Source organism: Ovis aries, chromosome 1, assembly GCF_016772045.2.
Source record: "Ovis aries strain OAR_USU_Benz2616 breed Rambouillet chromosome 1, ARS-UI_Ramb_v3.0, whole genome shotgun sequence".
In the NCBI taxonomy this organism is placed as follows: Eukaryota; Metazoa; Chordata; class Mammalia; order Artiodactyla; family Bovidae; genus Ovis; species Ovis aries.
The window spans coordinates 180,758,859-180,786,074 of record NC_056054.1 but is presented as its reverse complement, the minus strand read 5'-3'; the positions used below and the strand labels follow the sequence as shown (position 1 = coordinate 180,786,074).

Below are 27,216 nucleotides of genomic sequence, written 5' to 3'. Positions count from 1 at the left end.
TAGAGTCCAAGGGGGTCGCAAGAGCTGGACATGACTTCATGACTATACAACAACATATATCAAAAAGAGACAATTATTTTACCAGTGCTATACTATTTAAATGAGTATAGCTTTATTTTGTTGTTGTTCACTTGCTCACTCATGTCCAACTCTTTATGACCCCATGGATTACAGCATTTCAGGCTTCACTGTCCTTCACTATCTCCTTGAGTTTGCTCAAACTCATGACAATTGAGTCAATAATGCCATCCAACCATCTCATCCTCTGTCACCCCTTTCTCCTCCTGCCTTCAACCTTTCAGGGTCTTTTCCAATGAGTCAGCCCTTCACATCTGGTGGCCAGATTATTGGAGTTTCAGCCTCAGCACAGTCCTTCCAATGAATATTCAGGGCTAATTTCCTTTAGGGTTGACTAGTTTGATCTTGCAGTCCAAGGGATTCACAAGAGTCTTCTTTGGCACCACAGTTCAAAAGCATCAATTGATGCTTCAGCACTCAGCCTTTATGGTCCAACTCCCACATTCATATATGAGTACTGATAAAACCATAGCTTTGACTATACGACCATTTGTCAATGAAGTGATGTCTCTGAGCCTCAGTATACATTCACTGTAACACATCAACAAGCTAAATGACACACCCACAGGCACTATGACAGTTCCAAGGTAGGAATTTTTCCACATAAATGACCTTGTGTATGTGCTCAAGTCGCATCAGTTGTGTTTGACTCTTTGCAACCCTGTGGACTATAGTCCTCCAAATTCTTCTGTCCAGGGGATTTTCCTGTCAAGTATATTGGAGTGGGTTGCCATTTCCTCCAAGGAATCTTCCTGACTTGAGGCTCAAACCCACATCTCCTGTCTCTCCTGCACTGCCAGGCAGATTCTTTACCTGCTGGGCCACCTGGGAATTGGTTCCAAGGTGAAGCATGAAAAACCAAAAAGTGGGCCATGGCCCAGTTCCTGGAAATCTCCACCCCTTCCGCAAAATAGTTGGAATAATCCTTCCACTCATTAGCTTATGAAACTACCCAGTCCATAAAAGCTAACCACTCTATTTCAAGGCTGCTCTCTCCTGAGATGTCCCACACTATGGAGTGTGTTTCTCTCTAAATAAATCCACTTCTTATTTATCACTTTGTATCTCACTGAATTCTTTCTGAGATGAGACATCAAAAATGTGAACCTCGTTAAGTACTGAAACCAGGTGTGTGATCTCTGTTAGAAGAGGTTTTGGCCAGGTTCAAGTCCTGGCCACATGTGTTCAAGTCCCCAGTCTGAATTACACAGTTTCACTAATATGTTATTAACTAAAGCCCATACTTTATTCAGATTTCCTTCACTTTTACTTACTGTTTTCTTTTCCCTGTTCCAGGATACCATATTACATTCAGTATTGGTTATGATGGTTTCTCAAGCTTTTCTTGGTTTTGATGACTTTGAAAGTTTTGAGCATTATTGGTCAGATATTTTTATAGACGGTCCTTCCACTAAGATTTGATGTTTTTCTCATCATTAGATTCGGGTAGTATGTTTTGGGGAGGAATGCCACAGAGCAAAAGTGTCATTTTCATCATATCTTATCAAGGATACCTATTACCAACACAGTCATTTGAATAGAGGTCATGTTAGTTAGGCTTCTCCACTATCAAGTTACTTTTTCCAGTCTCCTTTTCCATACTCTACACTTTGAAAGAAACTCCCTTATATTTCTAATAATTTTTTCATGTAAGGAAGGTTGATTTTAGCATTTCTATACTATTTTAAATTATAAAGAGCAGACAGTCCCCAAAATATTTGCCAGTTATAAAATAATCAATGAGAAATGTGAGCACTCCATAAACAATGCCCAAGAAAATCTAGTGTTCTCAATCTCATGTTACAAAAATATACTTTCCTTGTTGTGGCTTAGCAGTATTTGTGTAATTTCTGTACAATTCTGTACAATTCTGTACAATAAAATCTGTACAGTTTCTACTGAAATTGTGACCCCAATATTTTATGATTTTATAAAATAAGAACAGGAACTCAGGGCAAATGCCAGATTATAAGTTCCATGGAAAACTACTCTGAATAAAATTTGGTTTGTTTAGAAGCACTGATCTTGTGTTTGGCAAAAAGCAGCCTAACCAACTCTGTATCTATTGTGCTTATTGCCATAGATTACTTGACTCTTCACCAAATATTTTAGTTACTATTATTAGTTATCTGTTGCTAGTAAGAAATTACCCCCACAACTTAGTGGCTTAAACAGCAAGCATTCATTATCTCAGTTTTTGTGGATATAGAATGTGGACATGGCTTAACTGGGTCCTCCCCTTCAGAGTCTCATACAAGGCTGCAACCAAGGTGTCAGCCAGGGCTGCAGCCATCTCAAGATTCAACTGAGGAAGAATAGGCTTCCAAGCTCACTCCTTGGTTGCTGGCAGCATTCAGCTCCTTGTGGGCTACTGGACTCAACAGGAAGACTTCAGTTCTGTTCTGACTTTTGACCAGAGGTCACCTTCCATTCCTTGCCATGTGAGCTTCTCCAATATGACAGCATATTTTCCATGTGAGTAATCCAAGAAGGCAAAAGAAAGAAGGAGCACAAGGCAGCAAGAGCTAACAAGATGAAAGTAACAGTGTTGGATAATTTTATGGAAATGATACTCCATCATTTTTGCTGAATTTTATTTATTAGGAAACAGTCACTAAGTCTAGGTTACACACAGGGAGAAGGGATGACACAAAAGTGTGAATATCAAAAGGCGGAAACTATTGACAACTACATCAGAAGGTGCCTATGACATCATCCTGGGGATGTTCCTCTAGGGGAGGATTACCCCCATCTTGTTAAGCAAAGAAATGACCATGTGACTTGCTTTGACTCAGGAAATCTAGATAGAAATGACATACTTTATTAGGTTTTAAAGCTTTTAAAATCCTGTTATGAAAACTGTTTCAGAGAGGCAGGTACTTCTGGGAAAGTGGAGGGAGAAGCTTGGCAAGTCCTCTCCCCAAAAAGAAAGCAACAACAAAAAGCCAAAAATATTATTTTGAAAAAAATAAAAATCACAATTATGAAAACCAACCAAAGGTATACAGATAACCGAGAAACATCTCCTCAAGAAAAACTACTGAAACTTGGGTAAGAACAGTAGGAACCTATGACGTTTTATCCTGGCGGGTACTCCTACACCTACCTCAGGGCAGGCAGATCATGCAAATCATCATCTTTACTGTGGAAGTACTTGGAAGGTGGAAGTACTACTTGACTTGAACAGAATGGAAAATTTATACATCCAGGGCACTGTCAAAAACAATAGCGAACTTTGTGACAATCAATCAGGAGACAATATCACAGGAAGTCTTAAGTTGTGAATTAAGTTTAGGGCAAGCAATAGACAAACCAGTCAGAAATTTAAGGGGGAGAAATTAAGAATGAGACAAATTTCCTCACACTAAACACAAAAACTAACTCAAAATAAACTACAGACCTAAATATAAGAATAAAACCCATAAAACTTCTAGAGGGAAACAGAATCTTCATGACCTTAAGTTAGACAAAAAGTTCTTAGATGTGACACCAAAAGCATAATTCATAAAAGAATAGTATCTGATAAACCGGATTCTGTAAAAATTTTAAAGTTTTCATGCTTCAAAAGATACTTTAAGAAAATAAAAAGACAAGACACAGACTGGGAGAAAATATCTTTCATTTATATATTTGAATAAGATTTTATCCAGAATATATAAAGAGTTCTTGAAATTCAATAAGACAACTAAAAAAAATGGTAAAGAATTTGAATAGACATTTCATCAAAGATGCTAAACCACATTAGAGATTTGACCTAGAAAATATAAATTAAAATTGCAACGAACTACAACTCTGTACCTATTGAAATAGCTATAATAAAAAAGACAAAGAATAGTAAGTGTTTGTCAAGCAATGGAGAAAGTGAAACTCTCATATGTTCCTGGTGGGAACATAAAATGGTAAGTTACTCTATAAAGTTTTGGCAGTTTCTTAATAAGTTACTCATGGATTTATGACACAACTTAGCAAATCTCCCAGGTATCTAACCAAGAGAAAACATATGTCCATACAAATACTGTGTGTGAATGTACATAGACCTTTACATGTAATAGCTAAAAAAAAAAACCGAAACAAAACCTGAAACAACACAAATGTCCATCAAGTGGTGAATAGATTAACAAAAAATTCAATGTATCCATACAATGGAAAATTGTTTAGGAATAAAAGGAAACACTCTACTGATACATAGTGCAACACAGATAAGCCTCAAAAATATGTAAAGTGAAATAAGTCAGACACAGAAAATTACATATTGCATGTTTCCATTTATATGGAATGTCCATAAAAGGCAAATTATTAGACAGAAAGCAGATTAAATTTTGCCTAGGGCCAGGAGTAGGAATAGGAATTTGCTGCACATGGGGATGGGAGATGTTCTAGGAGTGATGAAATGTGCTTAAACTGGATTGCAGTGATCAGCTGCACAACTCTATAAATTTGGTTCAAGTCAGAAGCAAAAGGCAAAGAAGAAAAGGAAAGATATATTCAGCTGAAAGAAGAGTTCCAAAGAATAGCAAGGAAAGATAAGAAAGCCTTCCTCAGTGATCAATGTAAAGAAACAGAAGAAAATAATAGAATGGGAAAGACTATAAATCGCTTCAATAAAATGAGATACCAAGGAAATATTTCATGCAAAGATGGGCTCAATAAAGGACAGAAATGATACTGACATACCAGAAGCAGAAGATATTAAGAGGTGGCAAGAATACACAGAAGAACTATACAAAAAGATCTCAATGACCCAGAAAATCACAATGATGTGATCACTCACCTAGAGCCAGACATCCCAGATTATGAAGTCAAGTGGGCCTCAGGAAGCATCACTAAAAACTAAGCTGTGGAGGTGATGGAATTCCAGCTGAGCTATTTCAAATCCTAAAAGATGATGTTGTGAAAGTGCTACACTCAATATGCCAGCAAATTTGGAAAACTCAGCAGTGGCCACAGGGCTGGAAAAGGTCAGTTTTCATTCCAATCCCAAAGAAAGGAAATGCCAAAGAATGTTCAAACTATTGCACAATTGCACTCAGCTCACAAACTAGCAAAGTAATGCTCAAAATTCTCCAAGCCAGGCTTCAGCAATACGTGAAGTATGAACTTCCAGATGATCAAGCTGGATACAGAAAAGGCAGAGGAACCAGAGATCAAACTGTCAACATCCACTGGATCATAGAAAAAGTAAGAGAATTTCAGAAAAAAACCTACTTCTGCTTCACTGACTATGCCAAAGCCTTTAACTGTGTAGATCACAACGAACTGTGGGAAATTCTTCATGAGATGGGAATACCAGACTACCTTGCCTGCCTCCTGAAAAATCTGTATGCAGGTCGAGAAGCAACAGTTAGTACTGGACATGGAACAATGGACAGTTTCCAAATTGGAAAAGGAGCACATCAAGGCTGTATATTGTCACCTGCTTATTTAACTTATATGCAGAGTACATCATGCGAAATGCCAGGCTGGATGAAGCACAAGCTGGAATCAAGATTTCAAGGAGAAATATCAATAACCTCAGATATGCAGATGACACCACCCTTACGGCAGAAAGTAAAGATGAACTAAAGTGACTCCTGATGAAAGTGAAAGAAGATATTGAAAAAGCTGGCTTAAAACTCAACATTCAAAAAAGTAAGATCATGGCATTGGTCTCATCACTTCATGGCAAATAGATGAGGAAACAATGGAAACTATGACAGACTCTATTTTCTTGGTTTCCAAAATCACTGCAGATGGTGACTTGCTCCTTGAGCCATGAAATTAAAACATTGCTCCTTGGAAGAAAGGCTATGACAAACCTAGACAGCATATTAAAAAGCAGAGACATTATTTTGCCAACAAATGTTCATCTGGTCAAAGCTATGGTTTTTCCAGTAGTCATGGATGGATGCGAGATCTGGATCATAAAGAAAGCTGAGCACCGAGGAATTCATGATTTTGAACTGTGGTGTTGGAGAAGACTCTTGAGGGTCCCTTGGACTGCAAGGAGATCCAACCAGTCAATCCTAAAGGAAACCAACCCTGAATATTCATTGGAAGGGCTGATGATGCAGCTGAAGCTCCAATACTTTGGCCACCTGATGTGAAGAGCTGACTCATTAGAAAAGACCCCAATGCTGGGAAAAACTGAATGCAGGAGGAGATGGGGGCAATAGCAGATGAGATGCTTGGATGGCATCACTGACTGGATGGATATGAGTTTGTTCAAGCTCTGGGAGTTGGTGATGGACATGGAAGCCTGGTGTGCTGCAGCTCATGGGGTCCAAAGAGTCAGACATGACTGAGTGACTGAACCGAACTGATTGAATTGTACATTTCGAAAGGGTACATTTATGGTTATGGAAATTATACCTCAATAAAGATACTAAAAAAAAAAAAGTCTATGTACAGGTCGAGCCTCTTTCTCTGTGTCAAGATGACCAGCTGCATTCCAAATAAGCCTGTTTCAATAACCTGGGTCTCAAAATGAAGACACATGTGGAGGAGAGCTGCAGGCAAGCATAAGGGATGTGAAGCAGAAAACAGCATTTGTTGCTGTGAACCATCGAGATTCAGGAATCATATTTTATCATAGCATAGCAGTCTATCCTGAATTACACAGTTATCTTCTTAAGAAATAAAATGTATTATGATATATTTCTGCTAAATTCTTTAATGAAGAATTTCCATTTAAGGAGTAAAATTACTACTAAATGTGTTTTCTCAAGTGTTATAACTTTATGGTTTGTTTTTTTAATTAAAAATACAAAATCTTCAGTAACAACTGTTTTATGCAACTCTAAATCAGATGAAAAAATTATTTATACATATTTGCACAGCACTTTCCTTAGTGATGGGGATATCCTGATGTGTAGGAAAGACACGGCTCCTACCTTCACAAAGTTTATAGTCGGAAAAGAATTTATCTGTATGCTTGTATAATCTATTTAAATGGATTATAATTTATTTCTATACTCAATGTCAGTTCCTTTTTTAAATGAAGAGATTAGATGATCATCTTTTTAGCCTAAACTTCCAAAACTATCACTTTTGACTTAGCAGATAATCTTTAAAGTGCATTATTTTAATTTGTAGTCATTTTTAATTTCAACCAGCAGGTGGAACCCTTTAGATTTGTTTCTCTAACTTAAACACAGCAACAGATAAGCCCTTGTGATTTCAATTTTAAGAATTATTAATTTAATATTTATTTATACAACTGAAGATAGTTGGCAATAATCATCATTCTACATTTACTCAAGTCTCTACATTAATGGAATCCACAACAGCCTATTCAATTAAAGTTACAAGTTCACAGACATTTTTTCATAGAACACTTGTCATGGGGTAAATGTTTAACAGAGACTTTGTATATTCAATGGGGGAAAAAATCTGTTTGAGCTAAAATTCAAAAGGTTTCTATCCTCCAGAATGGGAATGATAAACTTTTGGAAAGAATAAATAGCTTAAGCTTTGTGGGTCATAAGGTCTCTGTCGAAAGTACTCTAGCTTACTACTGTAGCCCACAACAGCCAAAGACAGTGAAGCAGATTGTGTTCCAATAATATTTTATATGCAAGAAGCAGGTAGTTGCTCTTATAGCAGAGCATCAGAATCTCCTATAAGGCTTGTTAAAGCACAGATTGTTAGGCCTCATCTCTAGCATTCCTGATTAGGCAGGTCTCTGGAGGAACTCAGAAATCTGTATTTCTACAAGTTTCCTGACGATCTTGATGCTGCTAGTCTCAGAAACACATCTTACTCAGGAATCCCTACTAAAGACTGTATTTCATCATTTCTGCTCCCTTGTTTTTGTAACATTTTAAAAGAGCTAAAATAGACTTTTCTTAACATGGGCACTGTAAGATTTCCTAGAGAGATCATTTGGCAGGGAAAAAAGTTGGATAGTGGAAAGTAAGGTAATATTGTAACCTATCTAAATCAATTATCACCATTTATTATAATGATGTGGTATTCTGTATTTGAGGATACTGCTATAGAAAATACATCCTGCAGAGAATCATATACTGAAAATCTACAGTGCTTTAAATCTTGACATAATTCCTTTATTTTTAATGCACAGTTTTACATAGTTAAAGGCATAGAACACATTTAATTTTATAATATGCTTTTTTAAGCTTGATGATCAGAATAATTTCCCCTTTGATAATAAACACTGTAAACATTTTTAATGGATATGCAATATTACATTATATACATAATCATATTTGAAAACCATTCTCACCATTTCCATAATTCTTGAATTTTTATATTATCCTCAGTCTGTGTTAGAAGTAACCTTGCAAGTGCAAAAGTATGCCATCATTTCAGATTTCCTTCAAAATCAATTAATAGAAGTAGAATTTCTGGATTTTTTTGACTTGATAGATACTGGGATTATTTTGGTTATAACTTTACCCATGTTGTGTTCGAGATCCAACTTCACCATACCGTATCTGGTATTGGTAATTCCAGTTTGCTTTTTAAATTTACATATAAAACAGAAAGTACCTGGAATTGGTTCAATTTTCCATATTGTATTAGAAAAGTGACTGTTTATCTCCTTCTGCCTCCTGCATCAATCCCTTGTCCCACTCATCTTTGCCTCATTCCCAAGCCCTCCATAGTCTCACATGCACAAAAAAATACAACTGCAAGACACATGTATGTATCTCTGCAAATGTGCAGAGCAAAAGCCGTACCCAAGGGCAAAACCACAGCAGAGTGCGACACTCCAAAGAACAGTAAAGGGACAGAGCTTGCCAGCTTGTGGCAGCCTCTACTCTGAGCACAGCACAGCTTGAGTTAAGTTTAGGTTGCTAGGTAGAAGCGAAATGGCAGAAGGAAAAGGTTGACTGGGCTTTTACAAGAAGCCACAGATACACTTTTATGGCTATTGTAGCTCCCACCCAACGAAATTTCCCCCTAAAGATTAAGTGGAGAAGAGACAAACTTTGTAAGTGTCTGCTCTGTTTGGTTTTGAAAATAGTACACAGTAAGTTTATGGAGAAAACCTGTAAGACTCTTAATGTCAGGAAAAATAAAAACTCAGAAGTATTCTGTGCTGTTGGACAACTGAAGATCAGATGAGAAGGATGATGCTCCTGAAGGTGCCAGGACTGACAGATGCCAACCTATGCCAAATTCTCCCTCTACCCCCAGCCCCAAAGACTTGGCACTTTACAAGTTCCATGGATCTTGAACTCAGCGCTGGGAGAACACTGGTAAAATCCCAAAGTGACTGTGCTTCCACCACTCAGTAGAATGAGGTCTCAAAGTTGAAATTAAATTCAACAGAGAAATAAGAGATGCAAGTTATATTTATTGCAAACTGGCTGTGTGAACTAAGACTCAAACCCAAACTCTTATCATTTTCTGATGCTCTACTACCAGGTATGGCACCAATCACTGCAGCCTCTTCTCTGTAGGAAAAGGATATTTAAAACTGATGATAGATAAAACTGAGGTTAAAAACATGTCTACACAGTATGAATGTTTTCCAATACTGGCTTTATTGGTGAAAATAATATTGTACCATGTGTTCAACTGAGATGATGGTTAAAGGAAGCCCAAATAGTTGATCTACAAGCTCTCTGTAATCATATCCTTGACAGCCTGACCAAACTTATACAGAAAAACAGCAGCAGACCCAAGTTTCTGTATTTATATTTCTTGCTTGAACTTCATGATGAAAAACATAAAACTGTTCTGAGTTATTTTAACATTAAACACATTCATCCTTGGAATTGGAAAATGCTAATGATTTCCTATGCCCATATGCTGAATAAAATTTAAAGTAAACAGAGCTAGCATATTTTGGGAATTGCTACTAGTCATCAAATCAATTAAAAACTCATTTCAAGGTGGTTATTATAGTGGTATTTGTTGCTATTTATATGTCTGAGGGAAAGACACTTATGTAGTGGTATATTAATCTACATATATTAACAATATGCAAAGAACCAAGAAATCTTATCCATTTCATAAATGCAAAAATTGGTTCTTAAAGCCTAAAATTTTCAGAATTAACATAATAAGGAAAGTCCTTTCCACATTCAGTTCAGTTCAGTTCAGTTGCTCAGTCATGACCAACTCTTTGCAACACCATGAATCGCAGCACGCCAGGCCTCCCTGTCCATCACCATCTCCTGGAGTTCACCCAAACTCATGTCCATCGAGTCGGTGATGCCATCCAGCCATCTCATCCTGGATCGTCCCCTTCTCCTCCTGCCCCCAAGCCCTCCCAGCATCAGAGTCTTTTCCAATGAGTCAACTCTTTGCATGAGGTGGCCTAAGTACTGGAGTTTCAGCTTTAGCATCATTCCTTCCAAAGAACACCCAGGGCTGATCTCCTTTAGAATGGACTGGTTGGCTCTCCTTGCAGTCCAAGGGACTCTCAAGAGTCTTCCACATTATCTTAAGTTTATCATTTTCAAACAAAATTACATGTAAGATCATAAAAGTACAATACATTAAGAATAATGTTTGTCTGACTCATACCTATTTGAGTCTTCATTTATTTTCTCAGATTGCCATAGCATAAAAGGCTATTAAAGAATTTTTTTTTAGTGTTTTCTTTTTTTTTTTAATTAATTTTTTTTAAAATTTTAAAATCTTTAATTCTTACATGCATTCCCAAACATGAACCCCCTCCCACCTCCCTCCCCATAACATCTCTCTGGGTCATCCCCATGCACCAGCCCCAAGCATGCTGTATCCTGCGTCAGACATAGACTGGCAATTCAATTCTTACATGATAGTATACGTTAGAATGCCATTCTCCCAAATCATCCCACCCTCTAATAGTATACTCTGCCCTAGACAATAGCATAGTTTACTATTTCTAACATAGTTACTAATTTAGAAAGAGAAAAAATTAAATGCTTTTGTTCGAGCCTTACATTTATTATGCTGAATGCTATCCTAAAGTATTTTATAGAATAAAACTTTTCTAGAAAGTTCCTTGGCCAATTAAGGTTTTCCCATGGTCAACAATTGTTTTCATATATTTAAGAATTTTGTCTTTTCAACCACAGGAAATGGTGTATGTACACTATTCTTTATGTCTTGTAAGTGTTACACATTTCTTTAGGTTTGAGCCATACCTTGCCTAGGAAAATCTCACTTTACATTTGGGGAAGCTTTACACATAGTCCCATCTTTTCCTTGAAAACACATTAACCACAGAGTACCAAAAGAATCATTTAAATAAAATCAAGGTAAAATTATTGAATAGCATGTGGGAGGCAAAGTGTATTATTTGCTAGCATGCTTACAACTGCCCCAAGCATACTAATGGTGGTCACTCTTGCCCTGAGTCTAAGAAGTGATGGATATAAAAAGCTTCTCTTAGTCTCAAGCTTCTGCAGGATACTCTTAACAGCTACGCTGACATTCCTACCTCATAAAACCAAGATCCTTCCCCAGAGGAAGTCTTGCTCTTGGATCCTGTGTTTTGGTCCAAGGCAAACCTGAAACCCCATGTGCACTTCCTGATTCTAATAGCTATGTTGTCCTGCATTTTCTACAGCTCCCCATGAGTGCTGTTTATGGAATGAGAAAGTCTCAGCTACCAACAGACTCCTTGCCTTGCCTAGTTTAAAATCATTACATTGAATTTACCATCCATATGCAGAGTCTCCAAGGATTAAGATTTTTGTGTATGTTATAGTTATACAAGGAAAAGCATTCTTCCTTATTAGAGTTTTTTGTTTGATCAATCTTTGACTTGTTTGTGGTCTCTTTGTCTTGGGCTTCCTCCTTGCTGGAGGAAGGTCTGTGGCACTTTGAGTGCCTGTCATGCCCACAACCCCATTCTGGTTAAAACTACTACATTTACAAACGTATTTTGAAGAAATCTGCCTGTGTCACCTCTTACTATGTGAAAAAGAACCTCTAAATCTCAGTGGCATTTACTTAGTTCATTCATCAGTGATTTGACTAGAGGTTGACCAGTCTAGAATGGGCTAGTAACCCAGCCCGGGCACTGACACTCTGCATGTCCCTCTTTCCTGAATCCAGTGAGCTGGTTAGGCCTATTTTTCCTATGGCAATGGCAGAAGGGCACAAAGATGATTAAAAAAAAAAAAAAAGCAAGTCCTCTTGACTTAGGCTGAACACTGGCATACTTCTATTTCTGCCTCAATCTATTGGCTAATATAATTCACATGGAGCCTTAAGAAACTATCCTTCCTCTTTCTCTTTGCTAGAAATTTCCCCCTTTATCCTCCTCTTAGTTCATGTGAGGATGGCATTATAGTCAGCATACGGTTATCTCTACTTGGAGATCACATCTCTGCATAAAGACCCACTCAATTAGTACAGGAAAAAAAAAAACCAAACGCTCCTGGCTTCACCTCCATGCTAGAAAATTGGTCCTTAATCTGACTAATTAAATGCTATAAGTGTTTTTGGGCTCACAGTCAAACTTTTTAAGTTATATTAAAAATTCACCCCAGTTACTATGAATTTTTGTAGTAACTCAGGTGGCACAACACTTTTATATTAGAATCCCTCCTCCCTAGTCTCTACAACTCAATTCTTACTCATCATTCAGGACATAGCGCAAATCCCTCTTTGCCATGAAATCTCACTAGGCTTAACAATTCCATAGTAAGTACTCCTTTCTTTGATCTCTCTGAGCATTTACTGCCAATATTCTTACTGCTGTTTTCATGTTGGTGACAATACTCCCTGCCACACACTCACAAAGCCTGGTGGAAGAGGTACCCCAAGGAAACAGTGTCCTTCATCACAGACCATGCTTGTTCTCCTCAACCCCAACAGTTTATCTACCAGCTGGGCAAGAAAAGCTCAGCAAAATTAGCTAAGTCACACAGATTCTCTCTTGGGAATTTGAACTCTCGAAAAGAGGACAGCAGAAAGGCAGAGAAAAAGAATATATACCCAAGTAGTCACATCACACTAATGGTAGAGCATTTGTGCAGGGGTCCTACCAGCTGCCCTGAATCCACAAAAAGTCTATAGCCCTTCACCCTCCTATGTGGCTTTGGCATGGATTTTTACCCTGGAGCTCCATGAGATGTCCTCTCTTTTATCACATGAATTCTAATTAAAAACCCCAGTGAGTCTCTATGACTGGACATGAAAATAACTAAAACACTCTCCATTTATTATATGCTCTCTTGGGTCTTTTATTGCAAGTTGCACATCTTTCTAGTTACTGAGACCATCAGTTCTTTGAAGGCAGAAGTGCTATGTATCTTCCCAAAGTGGCTAGCACAGTGTTCACAAACAATGAGATCCTCAGGGAGAACATATTAAACTGGAGTGACATCTAATCCTATTCTAAAGCTAATTTAAAAATTATCCCAAGTGTATTTGTTATATGCCATTTTCATTAACGACAGCTGAATTCTTTCAGATGTGGGGTGTCCTGTAAGGCTCTTTCCCAGATAGCTGAAAGAACAGAACAGTTTACCTATTATTTTCTCCTGCATTTAATTTACCTCCACTAGAAATGAAGAATCAAACAGCAACCTTTCTAAACCACTACTGTCTATTCACAGCACTAAATGTCTGCTGACAAAACTTCATTTCTCAGTTCTCTGCACAAATCAAAATCATACCTGGAGGTGAAAAAATAACTATAGAGGCAGAATAACAAATGAAGGTGGGCCAGAAGACAGCTATGTGTATTGTCAGCAGCTGAAATGCCCCACCACTAACCACCCCAACCTTGGGGCTAGAAGCAGGGGAGGAGGGGTATTATCTCTCTGCTTTCAGCTCCACACTGCTTTCTGACAGCACACTAAAGGCTCACCATATGTAAGTATACAGAGTAACTTTACAAGGCTTAAGTTTTTCTCAAGTCTGTGATGTTTTGACATTTCAAATGATTAATCTTTAATAAAAAAGATAAATCAAAGGTAGGGTACCTTGGAAGTATTTTACTTAGCAATATTCTTAAATTACATCTCATAACTTTGATCCTTCCTTGGAAGTCCATACTTGAATCTGAAACTTTTATAAATTTCAGCTTTAACTTTAAAAGTACCCAATAAAGATGCAAGAAAGACAGGAATATATATATATATATATATATTTAATGTATTCAGGATCAAATTACTTGCACTATATTTTTCTAATTAAGAAAAAGAAAAAAATTGCATAAATAGTCTTCCTAATACCAAAGACTATTCTGTGTATCCCCTCATTAGAATCAAGTCCCTGTATCAGACATGAAAGCCATGGTAATTCTCACATTTTATGAAAGGATTGGGAGAAACTTTTTCCACCAATTTCTCCTACAACATGATTTACTTTCTTCCAGCTTTCATTTCCTGGAGAAAGCAATGGCACCCTACTCCAGTACTCTTGCCTGGAAAATCCCATGGATGGAGGAGCCTGGTAGGCTGCAGTCCATGGGGTCACTAAGAGTCAGACACGACTGAGCAACTTCACTTTCACTTTTTACTTTCATGCATTGGAGAAGAAAATGGCAACCCATTTTGCCTGGAGAATCCCAGGGATGGGAGAGCCTGGTGGGCTGCCATCTATGGGGTCGCAGAATTGGACACGACTGAAGCGACTTAGCAGCAGTAGCAGCAGCTTTCATTTCCAGAAGAAGATATTGCTTCTTTCTATATAAGCAATGCTATTGCTATAAATCTCAATTTTTTCCTCCCATTAGAAAATATTATCTAATCTTTTCATATTGTAAGTAAAAATTCAGCTTTTAGTGTTTAAGAATTCTAAAATGTAATTTTTCTAGTCTGTGTATCCATGGGAGTAGACAAGACTAATTTCCATGCAGAACATTAAACAGAACAATTGGGGATGTGATCTAAAAAGTATACTACAGTACAGAGAGCTATTGCTTGGCCTGTTCCTCAAACTCTTCTCTGCCTTATGGAGACCCACTCATTCTCTGCTTTTAACTCCAGAAGGGCCCAGATAAGCCTGAGGTTTGTGTCAGTCAATGAAACTGTCCCAACAGGACTCTGTCACCGCACCCCCTGCCCCCGGACTTTACAGAAATATAATTGGTTCTTCCATAGTTTTGTTTATTACCTTTCTCAGTATCCATCTTACCTGTCACCCATAATATAGCAGGCATCTGGTCTGGGTTGGATTGATATAACTCTAGAAGTGGGTCCTGATTAGTATATGTCAATCAGTGTTTCTCAACCTCTTGCTTCTAGATTTTGGTTCCAGAATAGGCAATGATTTTATCGTTCTTCACAGAACAAAATTCAGAATTTTTGTCTAATAATTGAGGGACAAGATTTGTTCTCTTACTCTGATGATATGGCATCTGTGAGGCCGAGGACCACTATAATTATAGCTAACACACAAAGATGGGCTAAAAGAATCCCAGAGAATTTGATCAAACCACAAACCAAACTGCACTGTGTCTGGGCTTCTATCTGTTATGTGAACCAGCAACATTTATTATTTAAACCAGTTTGTGCTAAAGATCATGTATGCATAAAGTTCTTATTACCATCTTTGTCATTACATAGATAGGCCACTTGAGAATAAGCTAAAATGAAGGAAAAAAGCCAGAAAACAACAAGAGAGATTGTTTTCTGGTGATAGCAATGAGGTACCATCTTAAATGTAAATGATAACCTAATACAGTATAGTTTATCATTTAAATTAATTTGAGTTGGGATTCTTATACTTGCAAACACAGATTCCTGACTAATTCAGTAGTATTTCTGTTTTGAACAATCAAGGGGCTCCAAGACTGGATTACTCCTCCATTGAAAGAGCCATTACAAGAACTAGATTTAGAAACAAAAGAAAACAGAAATATTGTAAATATCATGATCTTTCAGAACCAAGTTTAATATAATATAACCACTTGTCAGAAAACCTAAATTGAAGTTACAATTCAGGCAAAATAACCAATTTGCTACTTTAAAGGATAGCAGTGACTAAAGTTGATAAAAGAGTTTCACTAATAGTATAGATAAATTTTATCACCATCTCAATACCTGGTTTGGTGCCCATTCTATATGCTCCCATTGGATGATTCTTATCTATTTTATACTCCAGTTTCTAAAGGAAGCTTAAGGCTTCCTCTCTTTCCACCACCATCATGAATAAAAAAGATTATGTGGATCAAGGCCAAGAGCACTGGTGAGCACCAGTGCTAAGGGCTAAAACTTCAAAATGACATCTCCATTTGTGTGACATCTATATGGTTTCTTTCTTTTCTCTGCAGTTATCATTTTGTAAATCTCTCTTCGGGTATTGTTTTTAACCTTTTTTGGACTCTTCTCCCAAGAATCTATTATTGTCAGAGGGGTTTTGGCCCCTTCTTTCCCAGAGTCTTCCTACCCCCACCACCCTGAGGCTCTGACAAATGGGCAGAACCCTGGGGGAAGCAGACAAGCAGGTCATAAGTTTGAAAGTTAACATAGAGATTGAAAGAGAGGATATGTGTATTAGATGATACTTCAATCAGTCTATCAAAAACAGAAAAATCTCAAGAATTAATCACACAAAAAGGATATCTCAACTGTAACAGATATCAATCAGTAAATTATTTGACACTATAAATTCACTATGCTTTTAACACTGTTAAGCCTCAATTCTTCATCTGTATTAGTGGAAATAATATTTGTACTTAACTCATAAAGCTATTAAAAAAATAAAGTGTAGATACAGTCCTACAGGACCTTTATGGGTTATAGTATTTAACAAATGTTAAGTATTAAAACATACCTTTACCATGGCCCTTATTATATTGTAACAGAATTATCATATTTCTTCTAGTAGACAATATGATTATAGAGACCACAACTAATTTATATTTATGTAATATTTAGCAAAATGAGGAAGCTTTCAATAAACATATGTTCAATACATAAATAATTGCACATTTAGAGTTGAAACTTCTATTGAGGGAGAATGAGAAAAGGATTTTTCCTACAATAGTTAAGCCATATACAAATCATAGTTAAATCATCATATATAAATGGAAATAACAATGCAATAATTTGACAATTTTCGAGATTTTTGCTTTGCATTTCTACCAAATTCAATTATTTTATCTCTGAATCTGAAGTAGAGGTAATATGGACAACAAGAAAAGCAAGCACTCATCCAGTATGTACACTGCAGGCAGATTTTTTACCAGTTAAGCCACAAGGGAAGCCCCCAGTATGTAGAGAATAAAGTAAATCAAGGTGATCAAAATGAGAATTAGGAAACAGGTCGAAATGGCTCTCCTCCCCTTTCCCTGGCCTTTCTGCTCCTCCAGGAAGGAACTTAAATTTACTTCAGACGTAAGCACCACTCCTCTTAAACTGCTAATATGGAAAGCACTAAAATGCCTGAGGAGTGACAGAAATGGAAGAGCTACCAAGGGCTGTGATTATATGCTCCTGGACCTTTTTATTTATAAGGAACCATTTCTTTCCTTGTCTCCCAAATCTAAATCATCCCAATTTTTGAAAATATAACCACCTACTCCAAGTGTTTAGTTCTTATATGCTTTCAACAGTACTAGTTTTTCAGTGAAACCCTTTAACATTTTTAAAGCTCTTGGTTCCAGAACTAGCCTTCTGCCCCATAGTGAACCAGTACTGACTGGCCATAATTACAGATGTGTATGGATCCAAAAAAATATATATTTTCATTCAAAATGACAGTACTTCAGTCTCACAATTTTAAACATTATTTGCAAAGTGTATAGCTCATGAGATGGGCTTCCCTGGTTGCTCAGCTGGTAAAGGATACATCTGCAATGGAGGAAACCCCAGTTGGACTCCCAGGTTGGAAAGATCCTCTGGAGAACAGATAGGTTACCCACTCTGGTATTCTTGGGCTTCCCTGGTGGCTCAGCTCGTAAAGAATCTGCCTGCAATGCGGGAGACCTGGGTTTGATCTCTGGGTTGGGAAGATCCCCTGGAAAGGGATAGGCTACCCTCTCGAGTATTCTGGCCTGGAGAATTTGATGGACTGTATAGTCCACAGGGTCACAAAGAGTCTGACAGGATGGAACAACTTTCACTTATAGTCCATAAAGGCTTGAAAGAAATGAAAAACTAATACGGGAAGGCTTACATTTGGGGGGAGTTTATGATCTGTAAATAAGCCAAGAAGATCAAACATAATATACTGTGTATATTCTTGAACAACCAAACTTATTGCATATCTTTAAAAGGCACTGGAAGTAGACTTCTTTTTTTTCTTCAAAATACCAGTTTAGTTTTCAAACTTAAAAGTTTATTGTCATTTCCCCCTGTGGCTTCTGTACTTTCCAGTGATATTTATGAGGATAGTTGTTTAAATTTGAATCTCAGAAAGGCATCCTGTTTTGAAACTTAAAATGTCCTTGGCATTTAGAGTATCATTCATTTAGGTGCATTTCATAAACTTGGAAACATTAAAATTCTAACTAAGATGCTGAAGAAACAGTAGAGTTAATAAAAGAGGTTTTAAACAAATCTTCTCTAGTGATTTAATTTTCTACACAATATTACATATATTAATAGTACACAGTACTATACATATTAATTTTCTACACAAATAGTTTAGGGATGCACAGTTTGAAAATAAAAGAAACTAATTTCTCAAGTTTCTTTTATACTTTCTCTAGCAGGTGATAATGTTAAATACTTCTTTACCTAGAGGGTAAAGGGTTCATAAAGCTAGAGATCTCTGTCATAAAGTAAAAATCATATTTTTCAGGGAAAAAAAACAACAGGGTCACAAAGGTCTTTTTGTTTCTTTCTGCCAGTTACAAATAGACAAAATGTAAAATAACTATTAGAGAACAGGATTACTGAATTTGTGGAAGGAGACAGAGAAGAAACTTTAGTGGAGTTCAGTCTTTCCTCTGATTCCAGCTTCCTGGCTGTGATGCTCGATTAGAGGCCACTGCATTTTCCACTGGCCTGTGAGAGACATGTGATTAATCTTTGGTAAACTGAACTATTTCCAAATGGATGCCTGGTGCATAATTTCACAAGACAGTACAAAAACAGATTTTAAACCTGTTCTCTAAAAAACAATTAGCAAGCTGAAACCCTCCTTGCTATCTCTACCTAATCCACGTTAGGAAATAGTCTAAAAATTCTTGAGCTATAGAAATTCAGCAGTTTAACCCTTGGGTTATGGGAATTCTATATAAAAAAAGATCCACTCAAGGACTGTTGTTAAGACCTAGGGAAATATGTCTAGAATTAAATTCAGTTTTAAAAATTAGAGCCCTGTATTCCGTGGGCTTGTCTGAGGAGAATGATGCAAGTGGCAAGAAGCCTTCTGTGGTAAGATGAATAATCATGCCCTCTGCCCCCAGAAGAGTCCATATTTTAATTCTCAGATTCTGTGAATGTATTACACAGCAAAAGAGATTTTGCAGATCTTGAGATAGGGAGAGTATTCTAGATTATCCAGGTAACCCAGTGTAATCACAAGGATCCTCATAAGAAGGAGGCAAGGGATGAGAGTTAGAAAGTGTTAGAATTAGAGACAGAACAATTAGAAAATGCTATGCTATTGGTTTTGAAGACTGAAGATGAGGTCACGAGCTAAGGAATGTAGTGGCTTCCAAAAACTAAAAAACACCCTGGAATACCTTGATTTTAGCCCAGAGAGACTGATTTTGGACTTCTGATATAGAAAACTGTAATATAAAAAATTTGTGTTGTTGTAAGTTGCTAAATTTGTGATAACTGTTACAACATAGTAAGAAATGCATACATCTTCTCTAGTAGGTTTCCAATGTAAACCACATCAGTGGATATACCTTAACACAAAAAGCGGCCCTCGTGTCAACATTGAGGGATTCACTGAACAAGAGAGACCCAGAAAGAGAGAACCTTGTTGGGTAAATCACATTTAAATGACTGCTCTTTGGTATCATCATAAATTTTTCCTTAGCCAAAATGTGATTTAACCAGTGACAGAATCCGGAGCAGACCTTAGGACAGTGAGTGAAATAATTCCATTCTTACTTGAGGATCAGGACACACAAAGTTTGCAGGAAAGGGCTTGTTCTGGCTCAGCATATGGTTGAAGCAAGAAATCCTTCTCATGCCATTACTTTCCAAGAGAAAATTCCACCTCTACCCAAAGATGCCTACAATAAAATCACTATGAGATTTGAATCCCAGGCTTGTGCTACTAACAAAGGGAAAGGGGTTTCCATACTATAGAAATCAGGGTAGATCAGCTATAGTGACATTTGTATCATACACTAAAAACACTATCTACCACACAGAGATGAGGTGAGGTGAAGTCGCTCAGTTGTGTCTGACTCTTTGCGACCCCATGGACTGTAGCCCACCAGGCTCCTCTGTCCATGGGATTCTCCAGGCAAGAATACTGGAGTGGGTTGCCATTTCCTTCTCCAACCACACAGAGAGACCCATCAATTTTCAAAGCAACACTGGATGGAAGCAACAGCATCAATGGAAACCCTCCCTAGTGAATAAATCACATATTCTGGTCATGATACTGCAAGAGTCAATTCCTAGGCAGGTTGACAAGAAGTCCAGGGTCCCCGAGGAGGAGAGAGGAGTCTGGGTCTCTTGAGGAGGAGATATGGGTCTGGAATTCTCAAGGAGGAGGAAAGGACAAACATTTTTTTCTATGTTCCTTAGTCTTAGTAAGGATTCTGTAACAACAATGTATCTTGCTCAAGGATATGTTTCTCCCTAACAAGAACCTTCTGACTAATTCTGTTACCTTAAGATGTATGTTGTGGGAGTAGGTCTGATAAAAGCATATAAGGCCTTGCTAAGACTAGCAAGGTGGGCACTCTGTGTCCCCCTTCTGATGTCTGGGTCAGAAGCTTTCTCTCTCCCTTTTCATACTTCAATAAAACTCTGCTACACAAAAGCTCTTGAGTGATCAAGGCTGGTCCCTGGTCCCGAAGCTCAATCTTCTCTTTCAGAGATCACGAATCCGACATCATTCACCATAAACTATCAATACAATGAGTAACAATGATCTTGTGGACTTAGTAAGGAACTCTGAAAATCTCAAGACTTATCATTAGCACATTCCGAGTTTAGACGAAAGTCATGCTTGGTCTCTTTGACAACAGTTAGGAATATTTGAGAATTAAGACTTGTGACCTTGTTTTGTATGCTCAGCTTGGTGAAATGATTTATATTAAATCACAGGAATTCTAGTTATAATGGAGTTCTCAGATTAATTCTATGTCAGAAACAACTATAAAATTGAAAATAAAATGTATAAAACATCTCTTTGAAGACAACTGATACAGACAGGGTTTGAGGAGCTATGATTTCTGAGAAGAAGAGTAACATAATAAGGAGGGCTCTCAAGTCAACCTGGCCTTTTCCCTGAGGCATTTCTAATTCACAAAGTGAAGGAACTGAGTCTCAGTAGAAAGCTACAGGCTCACTGGGGAGAGGCAAGAGAAGACAGGGTTTCACCCAAAGTGATTGAAGACTGACAAAATTTCAGTGGAAGTGAAAGTAACTGAGAAATTTCAGTGGAAAAGAGTGACCGGGAAGTCAGTCTAAAACTCTATATTTGATTTTCCGCTTGAAAAATGTGTGAAGTTTCAATCTGGATATGCAACAGAGTAACTAAACAGTAACTATGAGGCCACTGCAGAGCAGAAATTCCTTCCTTGGCAGACAGAGGGATTGGAATTCAGAGGGTGCTAAAGTAAAGAGAAGCTGCAACACCCAGACTTTGACGTGAGACCCCCAGAAAGGCTATGTTCATGGAAACAAATCAGCCTGAGATAGACCTGCCGGAATAAAACGAACACCGAACTTAATGATCAAGGTGATCTGCCTAGACTCTGCCTCCCAGAAGCTTAATCTCCATGACTGTTCATCACAATCTCTAGCATTCAGTAAAAAAAAATTATGAGCCATACTAAACAAAAAAAAAAAGGAATGAATGATTCAAATGAAGAGGAAAACAATAACAAAAGCAGACTCATAGGTATGGGAGTTTTACTCAAGTATGTTACAATAAAGGCTTCCCTGGTGGCTCAGACAGTAAAGAATCTGCCTACAATGCAGGACACAACAGTTTGATTCCTGGGTTGGGAAGATCCCCTGGAGAAGGGGATGGCAACCCACTCCAGTATTCTTGCCTGGAGAATTTCATGGACAGGGAATCCTGGTGGGCTGCAGTCCATGGGGTCACAAAGATTGGACATGACTGAGCCACTAACACATTCACTTTTTCATGTTACAATATATATGTTTACTATGTTTAGAATAAAAGGAAAAGAAGGAAAATTTCAGCATAGACACAACTTCATCAAAAGGAATCAAACAAATTCTACAACTGAAAAATATTGTATTTTAAATTAAATTATTCTCTTCTGCCTCCAGAAAGAATGGTGAACATAGTAACAGACCATAACTCCCTTGAACTAGGAAAAAATATCAGATACATCACAAAAACTAAAGTTTTAAAAATATCAGAGACTTGTGGATGCAAAGAGGAATTGATGAATTAAAATACTAGAGAGAGAAGAGCTTCTCCTGGGTAAGCTGAATTCTCCAACTACTTTTTTCTGAGTATCTATTGAGTCTGCATGTACTGAGAAGAAGCCCTACAGAAGGACTCTAACAGCATAAAGGGGAAACAAGTGGGTTAATTTGTGCGATATAGAATGAAGCCCCGACACAGAGCTGGGAGGACCAGGAGAAAAGCCACTCAGCAGAACTAGCCCAAACTGCTAATTCATATAATCAGGAGCACATAAAACTATGGTCGTTATTGGTCACTAAGTTTTAGAATAAGCTACTAGATTAGGTAAAATTATAAAATTCCCCTGATGTAGGAAGATGATTCAGATGTACGTAGCTAAAATAATTTTTAAAACTAAATATAGAAATAACAAACACAATTATATAAACAAACACATGATCAAATAAAATGATCTGTTGACTAAGAAATAAATATGGTGCTGTGATAGACACTAATTATGGACACTTTAAAAAGATAAGTGATAAAATAACATTATGTAAAGTTAAAAAATAAACTTGAAAATCTAGAACAAAGATTTTTCTAAGCAAATTTAAATTACCAAAATATCTTAAGAAGAGGTAGAAAGGAACCCAAAACTACAGAATTGAGAACGTAAAGATCTATCATTTTTTAAAAAAGAAATAAGTCATAAGCCTGGTAAAAGACAAAATTTTTCCAATTCCAAGAAGCTAGTCTAATAAAAATTTCAAAATTGGATGAAGGTTCAACAAGGTCCATGCTACTTGGGAATATCAATGTTTACAGCATGCACATTCCAAAATAAAAATAGAAAATTAAACACATTATTTATTAACTAGCAATAAAATTAAGAAATTTATCTAGGTATATCTATCATCATAATTCAATACATTAACAGAACAAACAAAAATAATGATTCATATACTTAGAAGAGGTATTTGATAAAATTCAATTCTCATTCATAGTTTTTAAAATTCAATGTTTTGGAATTTATGATATAATACAGCAACTTCTTTAACAGAACTTTCAGCAAGAAACATAATTAAAGGTACAACAAAAATGCAAAAATAGGACAAAGATGCACACTACTATAACTACTATTCAACATTCTGCCGTCAGTCTAATCAACAAAATAAGAAAAATAATATATTACAAACACTGAAGAAACAAAGCACTATCACTGTTAGATTATACGAATTTCTACATAAAATCGAGAGTCAACTGATAAATTATAAGTAATAAGAGTCCACCAAGATGTATGTATACAAAGTCAATACACGTAAAATTAACTGACTCTCCCTGGTAGCTCAGACGGTAAAGCGTCTGTCTACAATGCGGGAGACCCGGGTTCGAACCCTGGGTTGGGAAGATCCCCCGGAGAAAGAAATGGCAATCCACTCCAGTACTATCGCCTGGAGAATCCCATGGACAGAGGAGCCTGGTAGGCTACAGTCTATGGGGTCGCAAAGAGTCGGACATGACTGAGCAACTTCAGTCAGTTAGTCTAGTTTACACAGAAAGTGAAAGCGAAAGTGAAGTCGCTCAGTCGTGTCCCGACTCTTTGCGACCCCATGGACTGTAGCCTACCAGGCTCCTCTGTCCATGGGATTTTCCAGGCAAGAGTACTGGAGTGGGTTGCCATTTCCTTCTCCAGGGGATCTTCCCGACCCAGGGATCGAACCCGGGTCTTCCGCATTCCAGGCAGCCGCTTTAACCTCTGAGCCACCAGGGAAGCCCAAAGTATATATAAAAATCCATATCGGGTGCTATAGGGACTAGATTCTGCATTTAACCTAAAAGGAGGTGGGCATTATATCTGGTAGTTCTATCTGAATCACATGACTGGATTTTAGGAGGAACAGTCCCTAAAAGAGCATATGATGAAAGGTAAATAAATGTTCAGCATAATGCTCAGGGACCTCCTTGAGCTCCAGATATAGTTGTGCTTGGGGCAACTATATCCTTACTGTTCTAGTACCACAAGCCAACAGTTTTAACTGGTGAAGGTGGTTTGAATTGAGTTTCTGTCACTTGCAACTTGACATTTGTAAGTGTTAGTTGATATTCACTGGCAAGTTTACAGTTTTATTTACATAGATCACACAATGTTTCATTGTTCACACGGAAAATGTTTTATAGCTTTTTGCACAGCTTTAAAAAGGGATATTTTTTCCACTACATTTTCTGTTATTGCTTGTGTGTAGGAAAGCTATTTAATGTTACTATGGAATTCCTGCTACATTTTTTGGCATGTTTGTATCTCTGTGGTGTGTTGGGGGCGGTGGTGGTTGAGGTCTGTGCATGTGTAATGTAAATATAAAGATTGAGGCATTTCTTATAGATAGAAGCATTCTAACCCCAGATTCTAACATCAGGAGAACTGGTATAAATAACCACTATCTCAAATAGGGGCAGTAACATCCAAGGCCTCACCTGCTCACTAATATTGAATTAGAATATTTTACATTGCTTTCCTAATGCCATATTCTTATACTCCTAACAGCTCTCACGCCCTTATACTGAACAACTTTAAAAACCTTCGGGAAAGGACTGAGTTTTACATAGTACTTACAGGGAGTGTCCATTGTACTTCAGAAAAATTGTGAATTAAACTATTTAAACACTTATGTTAACTTTTACTGAATTTTCTCATGTGAAGCTGATAATTCCGTGTGGAACGCTTAAACTATGGTCACTACATTACTTTATAGCTAAGATTTTATACATAAATTCTGAAATGTTTTGGCTTCCAGATGCAATAGAAATTTGTATACTGGTTTTTAAATCTGCTGACATCTGATGCAGTAATTTTGTGGATTCTGAGACCCTCGTATAAATATTCTTCAAAAGATAGATCTAATGTTATTTATGAAAGCAAAGCCTTGTACACTTTTTTTTTTTTTTCACCAGGGCCTATTTATTTTGCTTAGATCATACCAAATCGCATTAACCAAAGCCAGGCATTTATTTGTACACTTCCTCACAAAATAGTTTTAGCAATGACTCTCCAGACACACACCGCATTACCCTAGATACATGATCAGGTTCTTCATCTTCCACCATTCCCAAGGTGATGTCTGATCACCTTGGCCTGTCTTCAGCAAGAATCCTGCTTGATTGGTTTAGCCAAAATTTCCCTTACCCCTAACGTTTCCCTCTCAGCAATTTTCCAGCCACTGACCCTCACCTTGTTCCCACTTGACAGTTCTAAACACAAACGAGCTCAATCTCTCTACCCCCATGCAAAATTCGATTGCAATGATCCTATCTATACCTAACTCAATGGTCCTGAATAAAGTCTGCCTAATCATCTTTAACAAGTTTCATGACGAATTTTTTTTATTTATGGCATGCTCTATAACCCAAGGAAGCCTAGGAGAAAATTCAGAAAGCCTGAGTCTACTAGAAACGACACATCGAATACATGTCTTACTTAGAAAAGTTTTCAAGCTGTAAATACACTGTATTGTTTGTAAGCATGGTATTTTTAATAAAGTCCCTTATTTTGTGATGAGTTCCCTAAATACAGCGACTTTCATTTTTGCAGGTTTTTTTGTGTTTGTTTAGTGAAAAGCGCCCTCCACCCCGCCCCCAACCCCCATCTTAGCCCTTTTTAGGAATCCTTTTTAGGAACCTTCCCCAAGCCTCCTGCTGGCTTTAATACTCATTTTTTACTCCTCCATGCCTGAGTACAGAACTAATACTTGGTAAGAATTTGGCTCTGGGGAGTACTATGTTGAGTGACAAATGGATGAGGATGAAGGTTTTATTGAAGCGTCTGAACCGCATTTAATTTTCCGTGTTGCTTTATTTGTTCCTCCTAGCCCTCAGGATATTGAATTTTGTGGGCTCCAGTTGGGTCGTTGGTACTTCAGGTTTTTAGTAATAAGAAACATAATCTGCTTTTCCCGTTAGGATAATATCCTCATTTGTATTAAGGGCGGCTTACTCCAAACTGTTTCACATAGTCTTTTTTCCAAACCTCCTGAACGAACACATTTTCCCGTTGAGCACTGGCATTGCTTCAGCGGCCTCCGGTGACCTCCCGGCTTGGCAACCTGCACCCCACTCCACAGGAACCAAGCCTGGACTCCGCGGGGCCTCGAGCGCCTCCCCAGACCTTCTCTCCTGCTTTCCCTCCCATCACTCGGGATCCAGCTTCGCTCCAGCCGCCTCAGCTGTCTGCGACAGCGACACCCCCTCCTCCCCTCCTGCGGCTCCCCCGCCAGCTCGCCGCGCCAGACAGCGGGTAACCGCCGCCTCCGCCGGGGCATCCCGGCTCCATAGGCCTAGCGCGCTCCAGACACCTGCCTCTCACTGGCCACCGCCGCTGCCCCTCACCCGGCATCCCTCTCGGCAATTGGCCCCCGGCCGTCGCTCGTCATCCTCAGCCTCGCCTCGAGTCCCGCCTCCGTCGCCGGGTCATTTAAGTTTATCACAAATAAATAAATAAAGGAGGAAATAGAAATGCGTAGAAAGTAAAAGCAGTCGGGAGGGGGCGGGGGCGTGGAGAAAAAAAGAGGGGGGAGGAGTAGACAACCAAACTTGATTGTGTGTGTGTTGACCAATCACGACTCACCCCAGTCCAGTCTGACGGGCTCTCTCAACCAATTGCCTCCTAACTCTCGGATCAGTGAACAACGAGATATGACTGACCTCTCCAGAGTGGGCGAAGGTGCGGCAGAGGGTGGGAAGTGGGAAGACTCTCGACCAATCATCTGTTAACTGTTCTCTGAG

At 38.0% G+C, this 27,216-nt stretch overlaps 1 long non-coding RNA gene across 1 annotated transcript in view; it reads right to left on the bottom strand.

The window, feature by feature from the left end:
- LOC132660065 (uncharacterized) overlaps window positions 1-26,972 on the bottom strand; it is a 49,353-nt gene extending 22,381 nt beyond the window's left edge. The window contains exon 1 of the long non-coding RNA XR_009601257.1: window positions 26,821-26,972. This is a non-coding gene — a long non-coding RNA (uncharacterized LOC132660065). The remainder of the gene's footprint in view (window positions 1-26,820) is intronic.
- Window positions 26,973-27,216: the final 244 nt, after the last annotated feature.